This window comes from Pinus tabuliformis, chromosome 6, assembly GCF_031772625.1.
Source record: "Pinus tabuliformis cultivar Carrire ecotype Pingquan chromosome 6, CPIR1, whole genome shotgun sequence".
Lineage (NCBI taxonomy): Eukaryota > Viridiplantae > Streptophyta > Pinopsida > Pinales > Pinaceae > Pinus > Pinus tabuliformis.
Genome location: NC_142292.1, coordinates 535,387,600 through 535,411,481, shown reverse-complemented (window position 1 = coordinate 535,411,481; position 23,882 = coordinate 535,387,600). Strand labels below are relative to the sequence as shown.

The 23,882-nt window shown below is 36.0% G+C and overlaps 1 pseudogene; it reads right to left on the bottom strand.

Moving 5' to 3' along the window:
• Positions 1-14,628: 14,628 nt before the first annotated feature.
• LOC149259643 (protein TOPLESS-like) lies at positions 14,629-19,121 on the bottom strand (annotated as a pseudogene).
• Positions 19,122-23,882: the final 4,761 nt, after the last annotated feature.

Below are 23,882 nucleotides of genomic sequence, written 5' to 3'. Positions count from 1 at the left end.
AGGGCCCTCGGATTTGCCTGTTGTATAGGTGACAAGTGGTAAGTGTAGGCCCCTCTAATATATGAACATGGGCAATCCTATCGATCAAGCAACTAGATGTGTGACAAGTTGTGGGGTGATGCCCCTTCGATCATGTTGTTGGATGTGTGACAAGTGCTCTGTCCAAGGCCCTTGAATTTGGTGTTTGATGGATGGCAAGTGGCGGGCTCAAGGCCCTTGGATTTGGGCTCTCTTGGATGAAAATTCGCAAGTTGAGGGCCTTGGATTCGAGATCTGGTGTGCTGAGGGCCCTTTGATCTGGGCTCTCATTGAGGACAAGTGGGAGGCTCAAGGCCCTCTAGCCAGGGCATTGGACGTGTGTCAAGTGGCCTGGCCAAGGTCCTCTGATCTTTGTGCTTAATAAATGACAAGTGGCTTGATAAGGTGTGTTTGTGCCTTTGATTTGGGTACTTGATGGATGACAAGCTTCTTTCCCATGTCCCTGTGATCCGTGCGCTTAATGGATGACAAGTGCCTTGCCTATATCCCTCTAATATGGGAGAAAAGTGGCTTGCCCAGCGCCCTCCGATCTAGGTGTTGGATGGATGACAAGTGGGATGTCTAGGTTTGTGTGACAAGTTGCTTGTCTGGTCCCTCATATTTGGGCTCTCTTGGATGACAAGTGGTGTAGATCCAATGGTCGACATTGAGTGCCTAGGGCCTTGTCAAGTGGTGTAGATTTGGCGGCTAGGGCCCTTGCCAAGTGGCATAGATCTAGCAGCTAAGGCCCTCTTAAGTGGTGCATATCCAATGGTCGAGATTTGGCGGTTGGGCCCTGCTAAGTGGCATAGATCTAATGGCTAAGATCCAATGACCCGACATGATCAAATGGTGTAGATTCAATGGCCAAGATTTGGTGCATCACCCAATGGTGAGCTACTTCGCATCAAGTAACCCTAACACTTCGCATAAGGGGCTTTCGTTAGTGGGGTCCCCAACATCTTACAAATAATTAATGAATGATATTTTAACATCCATTAGACTTAAAAAAGAATGGATAAATAAATGAACGATATTTTAACATCCACTGTACTTAAAAAAACTAAAACTAATGAATAAATAAATAAATGATATTTTAACATCCACAAGACTTAAAAAAATAAAATAGTCTCTATGTGATCACCACTAGTTAGACTAGTTAGACGGTCAAATCATATATTAATAATGCCTCAAATTCATTAAATCAAATCATATATCAATAATGCCTCAAACATTTTAACATCCACTCCACTAAAAAATAGTCTCCATGTGACCACCCGTTAGACGGAAGTATATTAATAATGTATGAATGACATTTTAACATCCACTCCACTAAAAAAAATAGTCTCTATGGGACTAACCGTTAGACTGTCAAATAATATATTAATAATGCCTCAAAATCCTATTTCTTTGAGCTCGCTAAACGGACCCTCCTTCGGTAAGCAGATTGTCCTTAGTACAACTGACTTTCACAAAGGTGCCTGCTGTAGTGGATCTCAGCCCAACGGTGGATAGGTAAACGACCATTAGTAGCGAACCAGCCCCGCAGATCCAATGGCCAAGATCTAGTGGCCAGGGCACTGCGAAGTGGCGGAGATCAGTAGCCCAGATGTCTTTCCCAACACACTGACATGCCGCGCTCGCGCAACAGACTGGCACAGATGCTGTTTCAATGCAATGCCACGTGGCGCAGTAGAATGGCCCAGATGTGATGTCATTTCACTGCCAAGTGGTGCAGTACCAATGGCCAGAAGATGTGTCCACGCTCTGCCAGGTGGCGCGGTATCAATGGCCCAGATGTGTCCACGCTCTGCCAGGTGGCACGGTAACAATGGCCCAGATGTGTCCACGCTTTGCCAGGTGGCACGGTAACAATGGCCTGGATGTGTCCACGCTCTGCCAAGTGGCACGGTAACAATGGCCCAGATGTGTCTAGATGCGTCCACGCTCTGCCAGGTGGCACGGTAACAATGGCCCAGATGTGTCCGGATGTGTCCACGCTCTGCCAGGTGGCACGGTAACAATGGCCCAGATGTGTCCGGATGTGTCCACGCTCTGCCAGGTGGCACGGTAACAATGGCCCAGGCACAGTAACAATGGCTCAGATGTGTCTACGCTCTGCCAGGTGGCACGGTAACAATGGCCCAGGCACAGTAACAATGGCCTAGATGTATCCACGCTCTGCCAAGTGGCACGGTAGCAATGGCTCAGGCACAGTAACAATGTCCCAGATGTGTCCACGCTCTGCCAGGTGGCACGGTAACAATGGCCCAGATATCGTGTCCACACTGCCAAGTGCTAGAGAACACTTGGCACTTGGATCAAGGGCCCTCCTATCCGCCCGGTCAATGGAATGTAAGTAAAGATTCACTGTAATGTTGGAATGCGACGTCCGTATTTGATAAAATTATCCATGGAGAACTTAGTGACAGATAAATTCTCGGTGTTAATTTATCTGCGGGTCACTATTTTTGGATAAGCTGATAGCTTATTACAGACAAGTTATCATCGATAATTTACAGAAGTTATCTGAAAATAATACGTTATCACTGATAACGTATGTGAAAATAATACGCTATCGTTGATGACTTATCTGAAAATAATAAGCTATCATCTGAAAATGATACGTTATCACTGATAACGTATCTGAGAATAATAAGCTATCATTTGAAATAATGCGCTATAACTGATAACTTTTCGGAGAATAATAAGCGACCATTTGAAAATAATACCTATCACTGATAACACATCTGAAAATAATACCTATCACTGATAACGCATCTGAAAATAATAAGCTATCATCTAAAAATAATACGCTATCACTGATAACGTATCGGGGATAATAAACCCACAGTGATAAGGTATATGAAATTAATAAGCTATCACTGATAACTTACATAAAATAATAAGTTATCACTGATAACTTATTCTTATAACTTATCGTTCTGATAAGTTCTTATAACTTATCGTCCGATAAGTTCTCTTCTTAGAACTTATCATCTGATAACTTATTATTTATGACTTATCATATAACTTATCGTCCGATCCGCTTAGAACTTATTGTCCAATAAGTCATTACAGATAAGCTATCAATAGTAACTTATCTGAAAACATAAGCTATCAGATGATAACTTATTATCTTCAGAGAAGTTATCTTTAGAGAACTTATTGGACGATAAGTTATAAGCTGATAACTTATGGTAGATAACCTCTCTCGGCCGATAAGATCATCTGATTACTTATCTTTTAAGGACGTATCAGAGAAGTATTATCAGCCAATAAGTTATTTGGACCGTTAGATCTGGGCTGTCGGATCTAGCCAGATCTGGACTGTTGGATCAAAGCAAATTTGGGCCGTCAGATCTCGACAGATCTGGGCCGTCGGATCTAGCCAGATGTGGACCGTCGGATCAAAGCAAATTTGGGCCGTAAGATCTCGACAGATCTGGGCCGTTGGATGTCACCCAATCCGAGCCGTTAGATCTAGCCGGATGTGGACCGTCGGATCAAAGCAAATCTGGGCCGTCAGATCTCGACAGATCTGGGCCGTTGGATGTCACCCAATCCGAGCCGTTAGATCTAGCAGATCTGGACCGTCAGATCTAGCCCAATCTGGGCCGTCAGTTTTCGCCAATCTGGGCAGTTAGATCTGGCTCAATATGGGCCGTCAGATCTGGCTCAATATGGGCCGTCAGATCTAGCCGATCTGGGCCGTCGGATCTCACAGATCTGGGCCGTCAGATCTGGTAAATATGGACCGTCAGATCTGACAGATTTGGGCCGTTGGATGTCGCCCAATCTGAGCCGTTAGATCTGGCAGATCTAGGCCGTCGGATCTCGCCCAATCTGGGCCGTCGGATCTCGTCCAATCTGAGCCGTCGGTTTTCGCCGAATCTAGACCGTCAGATCTCACCCAATCTGGGCCGTCAGATCTCGACCAATTTGGGCCGTCGGATCTGGCCCAATCCGAGCCGTTGGTTCTCGGCCAATCTGGGCCGTCAGATCTAGCCCAATCTGAGCCATTGGATGTCACCCAATCCGAGCCGTTAGATCTGGCAGATCTGGACCGTCTGATCTTGCACAATCTGGGCCGTTAGATCTCGTCTAATCTGGGTCGTCGGATTCGACAGATCTTGGCCGTCGAATCGCTCCAAATCTCGACTGTCGGCCCTCGCTAAATCTAACCGTCAGATTGGCTATGGCTCCACGGGAGGCGCCACATCGGTGAAAGAGGCACCATTTGGGAAAATCCGAGACTGCAGCCGTGGCGCATCTCAAATCCGTTCCAGCTCCTGAGCGCATTTCAGATCGATTCTGGTGGGTACTGGTGGGCGCAACCAGATAAACATGTGATTCATTCAGTGAAATTATGAGATGGGGCATGATGTTTTGACTGAAAAACGAATTTATGGGTTACTAACTGCACCATTATGTATCCTGCTCTCAAAAACACTGATTTTGAAGGAGGAGTTGCGTTGGTCAGTGCTGGGACGTTCTCAAACACTTTCCATACCCTCTGCGGGGCAGAAGGGGCCGCCCACTTACAAAAATAGACGAGAGATTAGGTTTGTTGCGCATCTATACAACAGTTAAATACTCATTTCCCATTCAACTGCACTCACGGCACCATTATTCCTGAAGTGACTCTTCAGTGCAAAGTTAATAACCCATGGATTATGGCTGATATTTATATATGCTTACAATGGGCGGTGCTATTTTGCACTGGTGGCCGGTGGGATATTGCATTTCAAGCACCAGCGTTCTTGCAATTCACAGGTGCGTTTCGAAATTGGTACACTTTTTGATCTTGCCATCCTCCATTGTTTTTGCTGTTCCTCTGAGATTCAACATTTCTACAGATACCTGAAAGATATAGCCCAGATCCCAAATATTCTTATATATTTTCGGGGCTATTAATCGGACAAAATTAATAGGATAGAAACTATCCATGATATACTCTGTAACATTGCCCATTATATCTGCTCAATATAATACCATGCTGATTTTTTTCGTCTGAAAAAAGATATACTCTGTAACAAAAGCTTAAAAAATATTAAAAAATAGAAGATTTGTGAATATACTGGTCTACTTTACCAGTTGCCAATTGGGTACTAGCACGGGAATTAGAGTCAGTTATACAAATGAAATGAAGTAAAAAATTAGTATTTTAGCTGGGTACCAGCACGGGGATTAGAGTCAGTTATACAAATGAAATGAAGTAAAAAATAAGTATTTTAAGCTCATCAAAGTATTAAAAATATATTTTATGATTTTTGTTTTTATTATTATAATTAAGATAAAGTTGAAATAATATTCATTTTATGATTTTTGTTTTTATTATTATAATTAAGATAAAGTTTAGAGAAATAATGAGATCACTCATAATGAAGTGATTTTTGTTTTTATTATTATAATTAAGATAAAGTTTAGAGAAATAATGAGATCACTCATAATGAAGTTATAATGTATGGGTTTTAGTTTTCATTTTATGATAGGTTGCGGTGCATAATGAAGTTATAATGTATGGGTTTTAGTTTTCATTTTATGACAGGTTGGCGGTGCTATTTGCATGCTCATGGATCATATGGCCACAACCTTGAATGACCATCGATCTTGCAATAGAGGAAATGAATTATGTGTTGTGGATCCACCATCTAATCATATTTCTTGCACCAATAAAGCGTTAACTTGTTCAATATTTTGTCCCTACTATCTTTTAATCTACATTCAATGCATGTTATCAATTGCAACATGGCAAGATATTACAATAGTGACCCAACAAACAAACAAATCTATAGGTGTGGTTGGCTAAACACAATTTTTGAAAATAGTATACAAGCAATAATGTGACCAAACATGGTGAATGGAGCAATAATTTTAGAAATTCCCCAGGGACATTGTGGTAGTGATATTAAAGGCTAAACTTATTTAAAATAAAAAATGACAATAGATTGGGGATAAGCCAATATGAGGGAGAAATAGAATTCATGCACATGGAACATTTCATTTAAATAAAAAACAATAATACCATATAATACTCTAAACAATCTAATTTTGGTATTCATCTATTCAAAACATCATAATTTTGATATTGGTCTATTTGACACAATTATTTTCAGTAATGTCATTTTAATGTGATATTAATAATATAAATACTTTTCATTTGGTTATATCAAGCATTTTCAATTAGCAATAAATTTTATTTTTTCAATTTATGATTAAATTTTGAAATGACATTTTCAAAACTTCATAATTTTGGTATTCATCTATTTAAAACATCACAATTTTGATATTCATTTATTTGACAATTATTTTTAGTAATGTCATTTTAATCTGATCTTAATAATATAAATACTTTTCATTTAGTTATATCAAGCATTTTTCAGGTAGCAATAAATTTTAGTTTTTATGATTAATTTTGAAATGATGTTTTCAAAACATCATAATTTTGGTATTCATCTATTCAAAACACCATAATCATGCATCTATTCAAAATATCATAATTTTGATATTCATCTATTTGACATAGTTATTTTCAGTAAGGTTATTTTAATGTGATAATAATAATATAAATACTTTTCATTTGGTTGCATAAGCATTTTTCAATTAGCAATAAATTTAGTTTTTCAATTTATGATTAAATAAATTTATTCAATTTATGATTAAATTTTGAAATGTACTTTTAAATTGAATATGTTGATTACAAAACATTAATATATATAATATATATACTTACTATTATCACAAAACTCTTTAAATGGAGGGTGTGGTGGTGGAGCAATTTATGATAAAATTTTGAAATGACATTTTGAAATGCATTTATAAATTAAATATGTTAATTACACAACATTAATATGCATACCTACTATTAAACTTGAAAACTCTTTAAAACTCTTTAAATGGAGGATGTGGTGGTGGAGCAATTTATGATAAAATTTTGAAATGACATTTTGAAATGCATTTATAAATTAAATATGTTGATTACACAACATTAATATGCATACCTACTATTAAACTTGAAATGGAAGATGTGGTGGCGAAGCAATTTTATACTTATTTGAAAACCACTTAAAGTAACCGCGTAGAGCTAATTCCTTTCAAACTGTTATTGTTATTTGCTATTGAAAATGATGTTAGAAGATCTATTGAAAATGATGAACATAAAAGACTAGATATTTGGAGGCTCTTTGATTGTTATTAAATGGTTTATTGAGATACACTCACATATTGTTTCCAGCTGTTATTGTTATTTGCTATTGAAAATGATGTTAGAATATCTATTGAAAACTATGTTCAATGATGAACATAGAAGACTAGATATTTGGAGGCTCTTTTGTTATTAAATGGTTTAATGAGATACACTCACATATTGTTTCTTATTCTCGTGGAAATTTTGAGGCTGAAGGTTTTTTTTTATTATCAAATTTCATGTGTTCATATGTATAGGGAAAGGAACTCTATTGCAGGTGCTCTTTCCAAGGTTGGTGCTGGATAGGAGAGGGGGACTTTGGAAGATCCAAGAATAATTATCAGAGACATATACAAAATACTAGCAAACACAAATTACTTCAACAGGAGGCACACAAATGGTTTATCAGTCTTCTTGATATTATTAGCATTTTGGTAACCTTTTCAGTTAAATTTTGATGTTCCAAATAGCTAGAGTTTGATGATATATTATTTATCAGATGATATGTATTTATTTTATGGGTCTTTTTATATGATGGGTGATTATTTTGCATATAAAATTAATTTTTTGGCATGTACTTTAAAAATGTATATTCACCTCAATGAAAACTATGATTTTTCCTTGAAAAAATATAATTTTATAATATTAACTTTAATTTTCCTTCGAAGAAATGAAATGTGTATTTTCGAAATGTCAATTTTTATAATTCTACTTTATTTAAGCATAGTGTTGACTCGATAGCTCAATTCAAATAGCATTCTAATCCATTGCAAGATACATTATTATTATGAACTATGTAACCTATATCAATTGTAAAATTAGCATTCTAATCCATTGCAAGATACAATATTATTATGAACTATGCAACCCAAACCAATTGTAAAATTCTAATATAAAATTGTTGCACTTAGGGGCTAAAGTTCACTTGATCATTCATCTTAAATCATATTTTAATTCACATAAAAGGTGCTTCATTATATGCGACAAAAATTAAAACATTGTAATTGAATGATTAATTTTATAATACAAGCATGAATTCTAAGTAACAAAAGAAGATAAGGTAACTAAAGCATGAATTCTAAGTAATAAAAGAAGATAAAGGAACTAATGTTATGTCTGTCTCAATTATATTATTGTTAAATAAAAAAATTAGAATATAATAATTGATATTTCTATGTTGTATTATTATTATTATTATTATTTTGCAATATTTTTTTAGTTAAGTTTTTAATAAGATTGAAGGTGAGCCAATTTTTTTTCTGAAAGTTTTTAATATACTTGAAGGTGAAGTGATGTTACTTAAAACTTTTTTTCTATTAAAAGTGCAAAAAATATCACTTGGATGAAAAAGTTAAGTTTTAAGTTTTTCCAACTGCTTAGTGCAATCTACTTAGTGTAATCTAAATCGGACAATAATATGATATTACTTAATCCAATTATATTTATATGAATATGTTTTTTTTTCCAAATAATTTATATAGTATTTTAAATTAGTATCAACAATTTTATTATTAATAAAAAATAAGTTAATCTTTTTATTTATATTTTATGTTTATTATTTCATAAATAAATAATACTTTATATATTATTAAAATTCAAGAAATTATAATATCAACAATTTTATTATAAAAATAAGTTAATCTTTTTATTTAATTTATTTATATTTATTATAAAAATAAGTTAATCTTCTTATTCAATTTATTTATATTTTATTCAATTTATTTATATTTTATGTTCAATTTATTTATATTTTATTCAATTTATTTATATTTTATGTTTATTAAGGTGACCTAGCACAAACACTTTTTATACATCTCATAAATACAAAATACTTATTTATATTTTATGTTTATTATTTCATAAATAAATAATACTTTATATATTATTAAAATTCAAGAAATTATAATATCAACAATTTTATTATAAAAATAAGTTAATCTTTTTATTTAATTTATTTATATTTATTATAAAAATAAGTTAATCTTCTTATTCAATTTATTTATATTTTATTCAATTTATTTATATTTTATGTTCAATTTATTTATATTTTATTCAATTTATTTATATTTTATGTTTATTAAGGTGACCTATCACAAACACTTTTTATACATTTCATAAATACAAAATACTTTAAATACAAAATACTTTTTAAACTTCAAGAAATTATTTTTATACATTTCCTAAATACTTTATATATTATTAAAATTCAAGAAATTATTCTTATACATCTCCTAAATACTTCACATTTATTTATATTTTATGTTTATTAAGGTAGGAGATACTTCACATTTATTTATATTTTGTTTATTAAGGTGACCATAGGTCACAAATACTTTTTATACATTTCATAAATACAAAATACTTTATATATTATTGAATTTTATTAAAATTCAAGAAATTATTTTTATACATTTCTTAAATACTTTATATACTTTATATATTATTGAATTTTATTAAAATTCAAGAAATTAATTTATACATTTCTTAAATACTTTATATACTTTATATATTATTGAATTTTATTAAAATTCAAGAAATTATACTTTATATATTATTGAATTTTAAAATTTTATTAAAATTCAAGAAATTATACTTTTTATACATTTCATAAATACAAAATACTTTATATATTATTTAATTTTATTAAAATTCAAGCATTTCTTAAATACTTTATATATTATTAAAATTCAAGAAATTATTCTTATACATTTCCTAAATACTTCATCTATTATTAAAACTCAAATACTTTATATATTATTAAAATTCTTATACATTTCCTAAATACTTCAAGAAATTTCATTCTATTTGAACTTCTAAATTTTCTAATAATTTCCTAGATGAAAAGAGATATTATACCATTCATCTATTATTAAAACTCAAGAAATTTCATTCTATTTGAACTTCTAAATTTTCTAATAATAGTTTTCTAATAATTTCCTCTATTATTTAAAGATGAAAAGAGATATTATACCATTCATAAATAGCGAAGTGTTTTAAACTTATAATTTCCAAACCATCTGCTAACCATCTGCTATTTAAACTTATAATTTCCAAACCATCTCTATTATTTAAAGATGAAAAGCGATATTATACCATTCATAACTAGCTAAGCGTTTTAAACCTATAATTTCCAAACCAATTTTGATAAGCATAGGCATTTTGATAGTATTGTAAAATATAAAAATGTATCTGCATAACAAGAAAATACCGTTCATAAACCTATAAATTCCAAACCAATTTTGATAAGCTTTGATAGGTTGTGAAAGTTGACAAATAATTTGCAAAAATGTAAAAATGTGAAAGTTGACAAATAATTTGTACAATGTAAAAATGTATATGCATAACAAGAAAATACCATTCCCAAACCAGAATTTTGATAAGTTGTGAAAGTTGACAAATAATTTGCAAAAATTATTCATTTTAAAATGTAAAAATGTATCTGCATAACAAGAAAGAAAGTACTGTTCATAAATAGTTAAGTGTTTTAAACCTATAATTTCCAAACCAATTTTGATAAGCTTTGATAGGTTGTGAAAGTTGACAAATAATTTGCAAAAACGATTCATTGTACAATGTAAAAATTAAATGTTTTAAACCTATAATTTCCAAACCAATTTTGATAAAGCTTTGATAGGTTGTGAAAGTTGACAAATAATTTGCAAAAACTATTCATTGTACAATGTAAAAATGTATCTGCATGACAAGAAAGCAAACATTGACGATTTTATCATTTTGTTATGCATTGCCCTATCCATTATGTAGAACACGTTTGCAATCTCTTCCCTACATTGAAACAACTATTTTAAATCAAGTTTTCCAATTTTTATAAGCATCTATCTTGTCTATCTTCACAAAAATTTTGCTCGATAAAAATTACTTATAACAATAACACAATCAACACATTCTAAAAACTTGCATGTTTTTTTTTTCATGAAAAGGGAAGACAAAAAAACCCTCCTTTAGGATTTTTAATAAAATTCCAATAAAATGAAAATTAATGTCAATAAAATCTTTAATAAAATTCCAATAAAATGAAAATTAATGTCAATAAAATCCAATGAAATGAAAATCAATGTTCAATTAAATATGAGTTGAAAGCATTGATTCGTGATTATGAAATTTAGCTTTGCTTTTCCATATATTCAGAAAAATTTCATGAGCAATACAAAAATCTTGCTAAACCCTATAATAGTAATTAACGTTTCATCAATTACAAAAATCACAAAAATCTTGCTAAACCTATAATAGTAATCAACGTTTCATCAATTACAAAAATCTTGCTAAACCCTATAATATTAATCAACGTTTCATCAATTAGGATTATGTGTCTAAATCTCTTAAAATATCCACCTTTTCCATATATTCAAAAGAATTTAATGAGCAATAAAAAAAATCTTGCTAAACCCTATCAATAGTAATCAACGTTTCATCAATTAAGATTATGTGTCTAGATCTCTTAAAATATCCACCAACTAAAGGGTACTCATGACTGAGCACAAGGACATTATTCTATTTCCATTTGAATGTTAAACCTTATCAATAGTAATCAACGTTTCATCAATTAAGATTACGTGTCTAAATCTCTTAAAATATCCACCAACTAAAGGGTAGTCAAGGGGTTTCATCAATTAAGATTACGTGTCTAAATCTCTTAAAATATCCACCAACTAAAGGGTAGTCAAGGGTACTCATGACTGAGTGCAAGGACATTATTCTCTTAAAATATCCACCAACTAAAGGGTAGTCAAGGGTACTCATGACTGAGTGCAAGGACATTATTTTATTTCCATTTGAAAGTTGTAAGTTGTGTACAAGTGAAGAAAAAGAAACAATGCAGTAAATCAAAATCAAAATCTCCAGCTGTAAACATGTAGATGGTATCAATGTTCCCAGTTAAATGATTTTAAAATTTTTGACATTATTTCCATTTGGAGTGTGGGTTAGTGGGTTAACTAGTGTAGAAGAGAAACAATGGCCCATAGCAAACATGGGCATCGCTAAGCATGCAAGTGTTTTGAATAGCATAAAATAGCATAAGCATGCAAGTGTCTTGAATTTTTGACATTATTTCCATTTGGAGTGTGGGTTAACTAGTGTAGAAGAGAAACAATGGCCCATAGCAAACATGGGCAGCGCTAAGCATGCAAGTGTTTTGAATAGCATAAAATAGCATGCTTATTTTTGACATTATTTCCATTTGGAGTGTGGGTTAGTGGGTTAACTAGTGTAGAAGAGAAACAATGGCCCATAGCAAACATGGGCATCGCTAAGCATGCAAGTGTTTTGAATAGCATAAAATAGCATAAGCATGCAAGTGTCTTGAATTTTTGACATTATTTCCATTTGGAGTGTGGGTTAACTAGTGTAGAAGAGAAACAATGGCCCATAGCAAACATGGGCAGCGCTAAGCATGCAAGTGTTTTGAATAGCATAAAATAGCATAAGCATGCAAGTGTCTTGAATAGCATAAAATCTGGCAACTACCAATGGCATTGGCATAAGTGAACTCCTATTAAATTGATATCCAAAATGATGTGAGATATTACAAGACATATTACAACTTGTAAAGGAAGGATCTCTCACCTTAGAGAATCCATCAAAAACAAAACACACAGGTTGCAGCAATGAAAATGAAAAACATGAACATTATCCCATAAACTGAAAGCGTCTTCTTGCTTTCAACTGAAAGAGTCTTCTTGCTTTCAGCAAATATGTGTCAATATGATTAAAACAATAGTCATCAAACACCTTAGAGAGTCCATCAAAAACAAAACACACAGATTGTAGCAATGAAAATGAAAAACATGAACATTATCCCATAAATTGAAAGATTCTTGCTTTCAGCAAATATGCGTCCGATATGTGTCAATATGATTAAAACAATAGTCATCCAATAGGAAAAAAGTTCATTGAGTCAATTGCAAAAACTCGTGCATAATTAATGTTTCCTCAATTGCATTATTTCAATCTGAGTTCCAATGGCATTCAACCCAAAAATGTTAAAATGCTGATTCGGTTAATAAATATAATATTCCCACACCACCTACACTTCAAGAAATGCTGATTCGGTTAATAAATATAATATTCCCACACCACCTACACTTCAAGATCGAGAACCACCAGCAACCCATACGGCTGGTCTGATTGTTCACCAAAATGAAACGTTGTGAGCTTGGTTTTTTTCAGAAAGAAAAAGCTAAATTATATTATATTGAGTCTATATAATATAAACAAAATAGTACATATCAAGCTGATGAGACAGGAAAGTCTGGAGACATGGAACACAAAAACTCGAGGATAAGGAACCTCGGAGGAAGGATACAGAAAAATTACATAAGCAGATCCATGTAGATGAGACGCATCATGCAAGAACAGAGGGGAAGAGTTGGCTAATCAGGCTTGCACGAGCGATGAAAATGTATCGCTATAAGCTTAGTTGTAGGATCATGAAAACCTATAGCTGCCCGACCTATTGATTTCTTTCGATTGCTGGGGCTGATCATATGTCTCCTGTACCTCGTGCTGCTTTTATTACTAGCGGGTTGGTGGGCTGATGGGAGTGGTTTCTTTTTGCCGATATATTGATCTGAAAGGAAATAAACAATGACAAAGCTTCCGCATAAACCAGGTTGGTCCGAATGCACATGAACATATGAAAAAAACTCATGTGGTTCAAAAAAAGGGTTTAAAAATAGACACAAAGATACTCTCGGAAAGAATATCCATGAATTATGCTCCAATGACGGACTTCAAATTTTTACTGCACCTAGATACTCATTTAGTATCATTTACAGTTGCTTATCCTCCATCTACAGTGCTGAACAATATCTGATAAAAATTACAATCTTGTTAGAATGCTTCAACCACTGGAACACAAGTGTGAGATGTGCGTTGAACAATATATGATGAAAATTACAATCTTGATAGAATGCCTCAACAACTGGAACACACAAGTGAGGCATTTCACTGACAAGAAGCTACCATTATTCATGGTATATTTTTGTAAATAAAGAGTTGATAGACACGAATTAGTACTGTGTACTTCAAATTGTTCTAATGTTTCCTTTGAACTACCTTGAAGGTGGTACACACAAGTGAGGCATTTCACTGATAGAATGCCTCAACAACTGGAACACACAAGTGAGGCATTTCACTGACAAGACGCTACCATTATTCATGGCATATTCTTGTAAATAAAGAATTGATAGACACGAATTAGTACTGTGTACTTCAAATTGTTCTAATGTTTCCTTTGAACTACCTTGAGGGTGGCTCCGAACCTTGGTTACTTCATGTTGGATTTGATCCGACAATTCCATTATATGGGGTGGTCCAACACCCCATTTCCCTTCTTACTCTGAAGGCTCAATAACATGAACTCCTCCATCTCTTATTCTAAGAGAAAATTGATTCGGTTTGGATGGATGTGATGCAATGACGCAACGACTAGAGGATAGGCATTACTACTGCATAAATAACCAAACAATAAATTAAATTATAATATGCCTTGTCAAAAGGCAAATCTGAAAAATAGATGTATCAACCATGGCAGAATGAAGGAGCTCATTTACCTGTTCATTCCCGATGGTAAATGAATAATATGCAGAGGGTGCAATGCGACAGTGAAGCTTCAAATTTTCTTAATCAAGCACTCCAACTGCAGCATCACAAAAGCTCGCATAAACTAGGACGCTGTCACATGAGTATATAGCACTTTGAAATAGGAACAGATAGTGAATCATGAGGAGACCACTGCAATGCAACCATGTAACAAGGTCATCCAATCAGATACAGAAGGTAAGTGACATTATATAACTGTCTATGTTTGAATTCAACACAGCTTACAAGTAATTACATAGCGCAAGCGCTCCAACTTAGAAACATCATATATAGCAAGCTGGCTCTCATGCACAACCAACAAATGAATTTGATCTTATGAAACTGTACTCTCGTGTCCCCCACTCCCCACTGGTGGTTATGATCTTCTTGGCTGTACTGGTACAACTTTTGACTTTCGCTTGTCTCACCATCTATGCCCCAGAGACATAACTGCCAAAAGACGTCGTTGTGAGAACATGAACATTTCAAATCGGTAAATTTATGTAAACTTTAAAGTGAACATCACGGAGTCAGAGTACATATAATAATAAAAGAAACCATATACCTGGGCATCAGCTCCAAAAGATACCAACACATTCAAAACACGTGAAAAAGTCAGGCCTGTGATTTTCTTTCGGTGGCCTTTGAGCTTTGTTTTCACCTATAAAAATTGTAGCAAGTTCAGAGCACGTCACTGAGATCATTTTTGATAAAACAGCACAATGAAGAAAACAGAACAGAATTTTAAATTCAAAGATATATTCACAGGCAGCACCTCATCAACTCGAACACTGTATATTTGAATTGATGAATCCTCCATGCCAATTGCAAGCAACAAGTATTCAACACCAGTGTATCAACTATAGTAGATGAAAATATCCAAAGGTCATCGTTTTGGGTTACATAAAATGATCACGGCTTCAACATGTTTTCATATATATATAGGCTATAATGAATATCAGATGTCAATTATTGGTTACAATGAATATAAACAACCAAGATTCAGTCTTAAAAACATTTTAAATAAACCAGAAATGAAATATTCTCACATGTTCAAGGAATCCATTTGTTCTACCAGGCTATATAGTAATTGTTTGATTTCAGAGTTGTTACAGGCGCACCCCCAGTGCTACTGATAGTGCTAGCGTAGCTAATTTCCACTTCCTTCCCTTTAGAGTGTGCATATATATGTGAAGGAGAGTCCACTGATAGGTCAACTTCCGCACATCAAGAAGGGTGGATTGGCTACACGTGCTGATGTGATGGATTTAAGTGGTGACTAGCCTTCACGGTTCACATTTTGGTGGAATGCGAGAGGCACTATCAACAATCCCAACAGAATCTCAGCCATGGGGTTCGGTTATTAGGTGAATGTAGGGATACTCAGCCGTAGCATTTTCATTGGGGTTACGTGAGGGACAAGTCAAGACGTCGTCTTACAGTACAATGGGCAAAATGTATTGCAAGTGAGCTATCGACAATGAAGTTAGTTGGATTGCAGCACGGGAAGTTTTCAGCAGATCAAATTGTGGACACGCACTTGTGACAAGAACTGGAAATTGACTGAGATCACTGATTCGGGTCAGTGTAGGTCTCTCAGGTTGCCTGACACAATGCATGCGAGCAAGGTATGCAATCGTCCTTCTATTATAAAAAAAAAATATTAAAGGCTGACATTACAATTTTATGTGCTACAAATTCTGTCGATATTGATCGACACAATAAATTAAATTATAATATGCCTTGTCAAAAGGCAAATCTGAAAAATAGATGTATCAACCATGGCAGAATGAAGGAGCTCATTTACCTGTTCATTCCCGATGGTAAATGAATAATATGCTGATCAATAAATTAAATTATAATATGCCTTGTCAAAAGGCAAATCTGAAAAATAGATGTATCAACCATGGCAGAATGAAGGAGCTCATTTACCTGTTCATTCCCGATGGTAAATGAATAATATGCAGAGGGTGCAATGCGACAGTGAAGCCTCAAGTTTTCTTAATCAAACACTGCAACTGCACCATCACAGAAGCTCGCATAAACTAGGGAGCTGTCACATGAGTATATAGCACTTTGACATAGGAACAAATAGGGAATCATGAGGAGACCACTGCAATGCAACCATGTAACAAGGTCATCCAATCAGATACAGAAGGTAAGTGACATTATATAACTGTCTATGTTTGAATTCAACACCGCTTACAAGTAATTACATAGCGCAAGCGCTCCAACTTAGTAGCATCATATATAGCAAGCTGGCTCTCATGCACAACCAAGAAATGAATTTGATCTTATGAAACTGTACTCTTGTATCCCCACTCCCCACGGGTGGTGATGATCTTCCTGGCTGTACTGGTACAACTTTTGACTTTCGCTTGTCCCACCATCTATGCCCCAGAGACATAACTGCCAAAAGACGTGGTTGTGAGAACATTAACATTTCTACTCGGTAAATTTATGTAAACTTTAAAGTGAACATCACGGAGTCAGACTACATATAATAATAAAAGAAACCATGTACCTGGGCATCAGCTCCAAAAGATACTAACACATTCAAAACATGTGAAAAAGTCAGGCCTGCGATTTTCTTTCAGTGGCCTTTGAGCTTTGTTTTTACCTATAAAAATTGCAGCAAGTTCAGAGCACGCCACTTGATCATTTTTGATAAAACGGCACAATGAAGAAAAAATAACAGAATTTTAAATTCAAAGATATGTTCATAGGCAGCACCCCATCAACTCGAACATTGTATATTTGAATTGACGAATCCTCCATGCCAATTGCAATGATGTTATTGTGCTGAGGGTGGACAGCCAGAAATGTAGCTAAGCTGTCATGAACTGCAATGAATCATTAATTAGTATTCCATGAAACCAGTGATTTAGATAAATTGGGAGCCTTTGAATTCTTAGCCTATAGCGAGGAACATTACACAAGAACCTAGAATGATCCTGAAGTGAACCCCGTTACGCTCATAATTTGAAGTGAACCCCGTTACCCTCATAATTTGAAAGTTAAAGGTGAGACATTAGATAATAAACCCTAAGCAGACCAATGTATCAAAAGTGAAATATTATATATCATCGGAAACATTGAAATGAAACTGCTCTTTAGGTAAAAGGCTCTCTTACCTTAACTGACATCATATTGAATAAGGAGACCTTGCCACCGGAAGTAGACATCATATAGGAATCATTCTCAGTAAGCTATACAAGCAGCGTCTTCTTCTAGATTTGTATCGCCAAGTCATTATTCATAACAATCCCACTCGCTGGCTGCCTGTGGTGGAATACTCCCTGGGAATACTCGCTGTAGACGGTGGAACAAAATACTAAATCTTACTTACTCGTCAATCATTACTACATATAAAATACAGCTGCAAATTATATATCCAAAATTATAACTAACAAATAAAAAAATAAAACAAGCTAAAATGAAAAGGAAACAAATAACAACTACTAAAGAACCCCACCTTTCCTGATGGATTCCCGTCACTCCGCGGCCATTTCCATAGCTTATGGAGAGAGCATTGGATGTCAGTGCTAAAACAACAACACCGGAATTGGTGTATATCAGTTTTACCACCTGCAAGAAATAGCACATTACTTGTTTGGATCAATATCGACAGAATTTGTAGCACATAAAATTGTAATGTCAGCCTATTTATTTATTTATTTTTATTTTTTTTAATAAAAGGACAATTGCGTACCTTGCTCGCATGCATAGTGTCAGGCAACCTCAGAGACCTACACTGAACCGAATCAATGATCTCAGTCAATTGCCAGTTCTTGCTCTTGTCTGTGACCTCATCTAGAAGCAGTTTGACTGCTGTCTATACTACTCTGCACACATGTTGTCTAGAGTGTCAGATAATTGATAGAATTCATTGATAATATCATCCTATTCCTATTAAAGATATTCGAAAATAATGGCTAATAGAGCATTTGAAAGGGGAAAAGAACAAAATCTTGAAAGCAACAATATCTGAATTCTGGAGTGAAAGTTTAGAAAATGATAAGATACATGTAACCAACTAAACTGAATATGGCTAGACAAATAGGCTAGATTCTAAAGAAACAATTCTTTGAGAAAGCTCTTACAAAATAGGTCATTTGACAATGCAGGTGGAAGTCTGTCCGAACGTTATAGCACCGCTAAGGGAACCAGGAGCAGTAACTGCAGAAGGCATGACATTCGCAATTGAAGTCTACATAGTAAAAATGATTTAGTTAGAGTTTAAACTTTGCCATTAATTAGCAGTTTGTGTACATAGTAAATATGCATGGAAGAAACAATCTACCTTTGTTTCCATTATCTCTGGTAGCACCCTCGTTCCCTCAAAGGGTCTACTCCCCAGCATGCGAATTAAGCGAAATCCCTCTGCGTTGGCTAAGATCTTTATGCCATTGTCATTCCCCTCTGTGTTGGCTAAGATCTTTATGCCATTGTCATTCGTTATGACTGCCAGCAGGGAACCATCTTCACTGAAACGAAGGTGAGGACTAGCCTGGACCTTTTTGGAAATAAAGCAAAGATTATGCATTGAGATGTGATCAAGAAAACTCAAAATAATGTGTTAGAAACTCCTCTCAAACTGAAAATAAACCATCCTCATCTTCAAAAATAATTTCTTACCGAACTACCCTCAACATCAATTGTTGAGGATATTGGTGTTATCCATGTGCCAAAACTTTATTTGAAATTCATCATCAACTGCCAAGAATCTATTCCTGGTTGTATCAAATTGCACATATTGATGTTATCCATGTGCCAAAACTTTATTTGAAATTCATCATCAACTGCCAAGAATCTATTCCTGGTTGTATCAAATTGCACAACACCTAAGGAACGCTTCCTAAAACTAGAATATGTCCGCTTGATTGTTCCCTCACTTTCAATTCCACTCAACCAGGTATGAATCACCAACTTTACTTGTTCCATAGGAGAAGAGCCTAATAAAAAATACAAATGATTATATACTTCAAAAAAGAGCCTAATAAAAAATGCAAATGATTATATACTTCATAAATAATCATAAATAATGTGCCAAAACTTTATTTGAAATTCATCATCAACTGCCAAGAATCTATTCCTGGTTGTATCAAATTGCACAACACCTAAGGAACTCTTCCTAAAACTAGAATATGTCCGCTTGATTGTTCCCTCACTTTCAATTCCACTCAACCAGGTATGAATCACCAACTTTACTTGTTCCACAGGAGAAGAGCCTAATAAAAAATACAAATGATTATATACTTCAAAAAAGAGCCTAATAAAAAATGCAAATGATTATATACTTCATAAATAATCATAAATAATCTTGACAGAGCAAATATAGAAAATTGGATAAAGTAAAAGTCAGATCCACATGAAGAGACTTTACAAACTAAACACCATTCTAAGTTAACATTTTACCTTGTTCCATCAGCACTGTAAGTCATTGTAGTGCACCAGAGGCCTGGAGCATTATAGTCCACCCTAGATCCCCCAAGATAATACAACCAGGCAGTTGGAAATAATTAATTCCTACTTGTCTATGGTTGTATTTTTTCTATTTGAGGAGTTTGTTCCTACATAATAGGAATAAGCCATAATATAGTTTCTCCTAGTTTAGTGTGTGGTTGAGAGAATCTCTCAACCAAACTACTGTACGTCTAAGATAGCATTCCTATCTTAAGACTATTGATTGTATAAATATGTGTAATTTCCTCATTCAACAATAGAATAGAATATATTTTTGAGTGTCTCTAATTTTATCTTTGTATCAGAGCCTGTGAGGGACTGGCCCCTCCTGGGCTGACGGAAATAATTGAGAAATAAATTACTGCGTATAACTTTATTAAAGTTTTTGTTTGTCCATCAGAAAGCAGTTCTAGTGCTGCGTTTTTTTTGCTGTTGTTTTGGGCTGCAGTCTGAGAAGGCCGCGATTTTCCTTTTCGGCTGTTAGTGTAGCTGGCTGAGTAAAGAAATCGCAGCGGTCGATTGGGGCAGCAGAGATCGGACTGCCGTGGAGGATGAGTGTGAAGGCTACGTCCTGAAATCTCAAAGGCTGCGTCGTGAGCTTTTGCAAAAATTGCTTGATCAAGGCCAGCCCTGGCGTGGAGGTCGTTGAAGCAGATCCACACACTGCGCAGGAAGCGAAATTTCTTGAGGTCGTTGAAGCAGACGTGCTGGAGGCAGAAATTTCTTGCTGGAGGCCGAAATTTCTTGCTGAAATTGCTTGCCTGGAGGCGTGGTAAGCAGCTGGTCAACTAGTGGCGCGTTTCACACCATTTCGTCAGGAGACGATTGTTTTTTGTTGATTAATGATGCAATGATCTTGGTATTCCCCCACCGCTTGGCTGTATCTCTTGGTGGATCTCTGGATGATCAGAGGGTGATCAGGCAATGGTGAATCTGCCCATCGTAGAGGAGCAGCAGATTTGTGAGATCAGCGGCAGCGGAGAAGAAAACGTTGTTGACTGCCGACAACCACGGGAGGAGAATTGCATTGCAGGAGGTCTCCATCTGCAGAATTGTTGGTGCGTGGTTGATTGAGGTTGCGTGGCACTGTTCAAAGGCCGCGGAGCTGAATTGATTAAAATCTGTCCAGAGATTGAAATCAAAATTCTGGTTGCCCAACAAAACATATGCAGGCTCCTCAGTTTGATAAACAAGTACTACAACCACCAGGTTGGAAAGGAAGAAAAGCAGTGCTCGTCCGTAAATATTCAGAGAAACAACGCACCGGGTTATTCGAAGGTTCCATAAACCTGAAACGTACAAGCCCTTCGTCAGCAGCTGCTCCGTCAAGGGAGATGTCAAGATGGGATGCTTCAGGTAAGTCAAACTCGTATCGGGGCTTCCAGCGATGGCTCTATTGTGGCCATGAAATGTCTTTCCGAGAACGGCAAGTGCAGCACCCTGGAGAAGACCTTTGAGGCCGAGCTCGCGGCTGTTGGGCAGCTGCGGCACAAGAATCTGGTGTCGCTCAAAGGGAAAATTAAGAGTTTGATTATTATTTGTTCCTCAATTTACGTTTCATTTGTTTGTCCATTTTTCATTCCGGTGGTGCAGCATAGTCAAGCTGGCGGCATTGGCAAGTGTTGAGGCAGATCTGAATGTTGATGGATCTGCTGGTGCGTGGATGTTGCATATCGATGGATCTTGCAACCGTGGTGTGTCTGCCAGTCGGGAGAGAGATGCCTGGCTTGGCTTGCCAATGGAGTTTGGGCACTTTTTGCTTCAGTCAGAAGACGTTTCACTGCACCTTCTGATGAATCAGGGAAGTCTTCTCAGAAAAGCAAGCTTTACAGAGTTATCAGGTGTTTTCTTATAGCTTCCATTTTCTTGTTAGGGTTTGAGCTATTGGCTTATTGGAAGGGGTGGCATTTCAGCCGGCCAAATCTGCATATTCCCCCATCTCTAAGCATAAATGGCCTTCTGCAATCTATATATTCAGGATGGCTTTATACCCGAGCGAATTATCTAGCTCCTCCTCTTCAGTATTTGGCCAATGTGTGCATCATATTGTTCCTTATCCAGTCGGCGGATCGAGCCCTGTTATGCGTTGGTTGTTTTTGGATTAAACTGAAGAAGATCAAGCCAGTTCCCAAATGTGAGTTGGGAGATGCAGCTGATTTGGAGCAGGGAGACAATGCAGCTTATCCGATGGTCCTTGTCCAGATGCCGATGTGCAACGAAAGAGAGGTTTATCAACAATCTATTGCTGCAGTCTGTAATCTGGATTGGCCAAAAGACCATATGCTTGTGCAAGTTCTTGATGATTCGGACGACGTGGAGGTGCAATTTCTGATTGCGGCAGAAGTTCAAAAATGGCAATAGAAAGGTGTTCATATTGTCTATCGACATCGAGTAGTGCGCACTGGCTATAAGGCTGGCAATCTTAAGTCCGCAATGAATTGTGTTTTGGTGTGAGGACGTATTTGGTGGGTTTATTATCATCAGATCTGAGTCTGCTCGACCTGTGCGTTGAGGCTGAGATCTCATTGTTTGCAGCAAACAATCTCTTCGGATGGGTAGATGGGAGATCGATGGCATTTCTGTTACCACTGCGGCGATAAATATAGCCCAAGCCCAAACCCCTCATTTCCATTGTTGTTTCTCACTTCCAGATCCGTGACAGAGGACTTCGAAACGACAACCTCAGTGACCATGGCATCAGACATTCTGACACCGGAGATTCACGACCCGGCGGATCCCTGTGAGCTGCAGAAGTTGGGGCCGGATTCAATGTCGAGATTTATTCTGGACTCCCTCCAAGATCTGGACGAGACTGTGGGGGAATGCGTAAAGGTATCGGTGGAGGGCACGGGAGGCCTGGTAATTGAACACTGGGTGGGCGAGGAGGCCCGCAACAGGCCCTTCCACAGTGCGGACAATTTCTTGTACCTGTCCCTGCTGGGCTTTGTCACGCGGAACCGTGAGAGGAGCTCCAATTCGCAGGACTTTCTTCACTAAACCCCTGGTACGAATGGGACCTCGTCACAGCGGAGTCTAAGCTCCTAGTCACATTGATGGCGAGGCCCGATTTTGCTGGCGCCAACAAAGAGAAGCTCGCAGGACAGATCAGGGAAACTATACTAGCGATGAAGAAGTCGTGAGAATTCAAGTAGCAGAAAACCCCTCTACTCGCTGCAAAAGGCTCATACTTATCAATTCCGCAAAGTTACTAAGGACTACGAAGTGCCATATTATGTCAAATCAGTTGATTTTGATAAGGGGCTTCAGCCGGGTAGCCTGCAGGGGATGGTGAATCGTTGATTGAGGTAGTGTATTTTTTTTTTTGGGTATGTGTAAAGGCAAAATAGTCTTGGAAATTTGTATACATATTGAGATTCGCGACCTCAATATGAAGTCATTTTGTTAGAATTCGCGACTCTAACGAATGACAGGATAAACATGGAGTTCCAAGAAGGATGCCCAAGATGTGAACAATGAACAGATGAGGCAAAGCAGCGGCGACAATGTTTATGGTGGACAGCAAAGTAGATGTTTGTTTGAGTTAGTGTGGCTTGTGGAATAGACTCCCTAGTATGTTATTGTAATAGTCATTGTATGTACCCAGAAACTC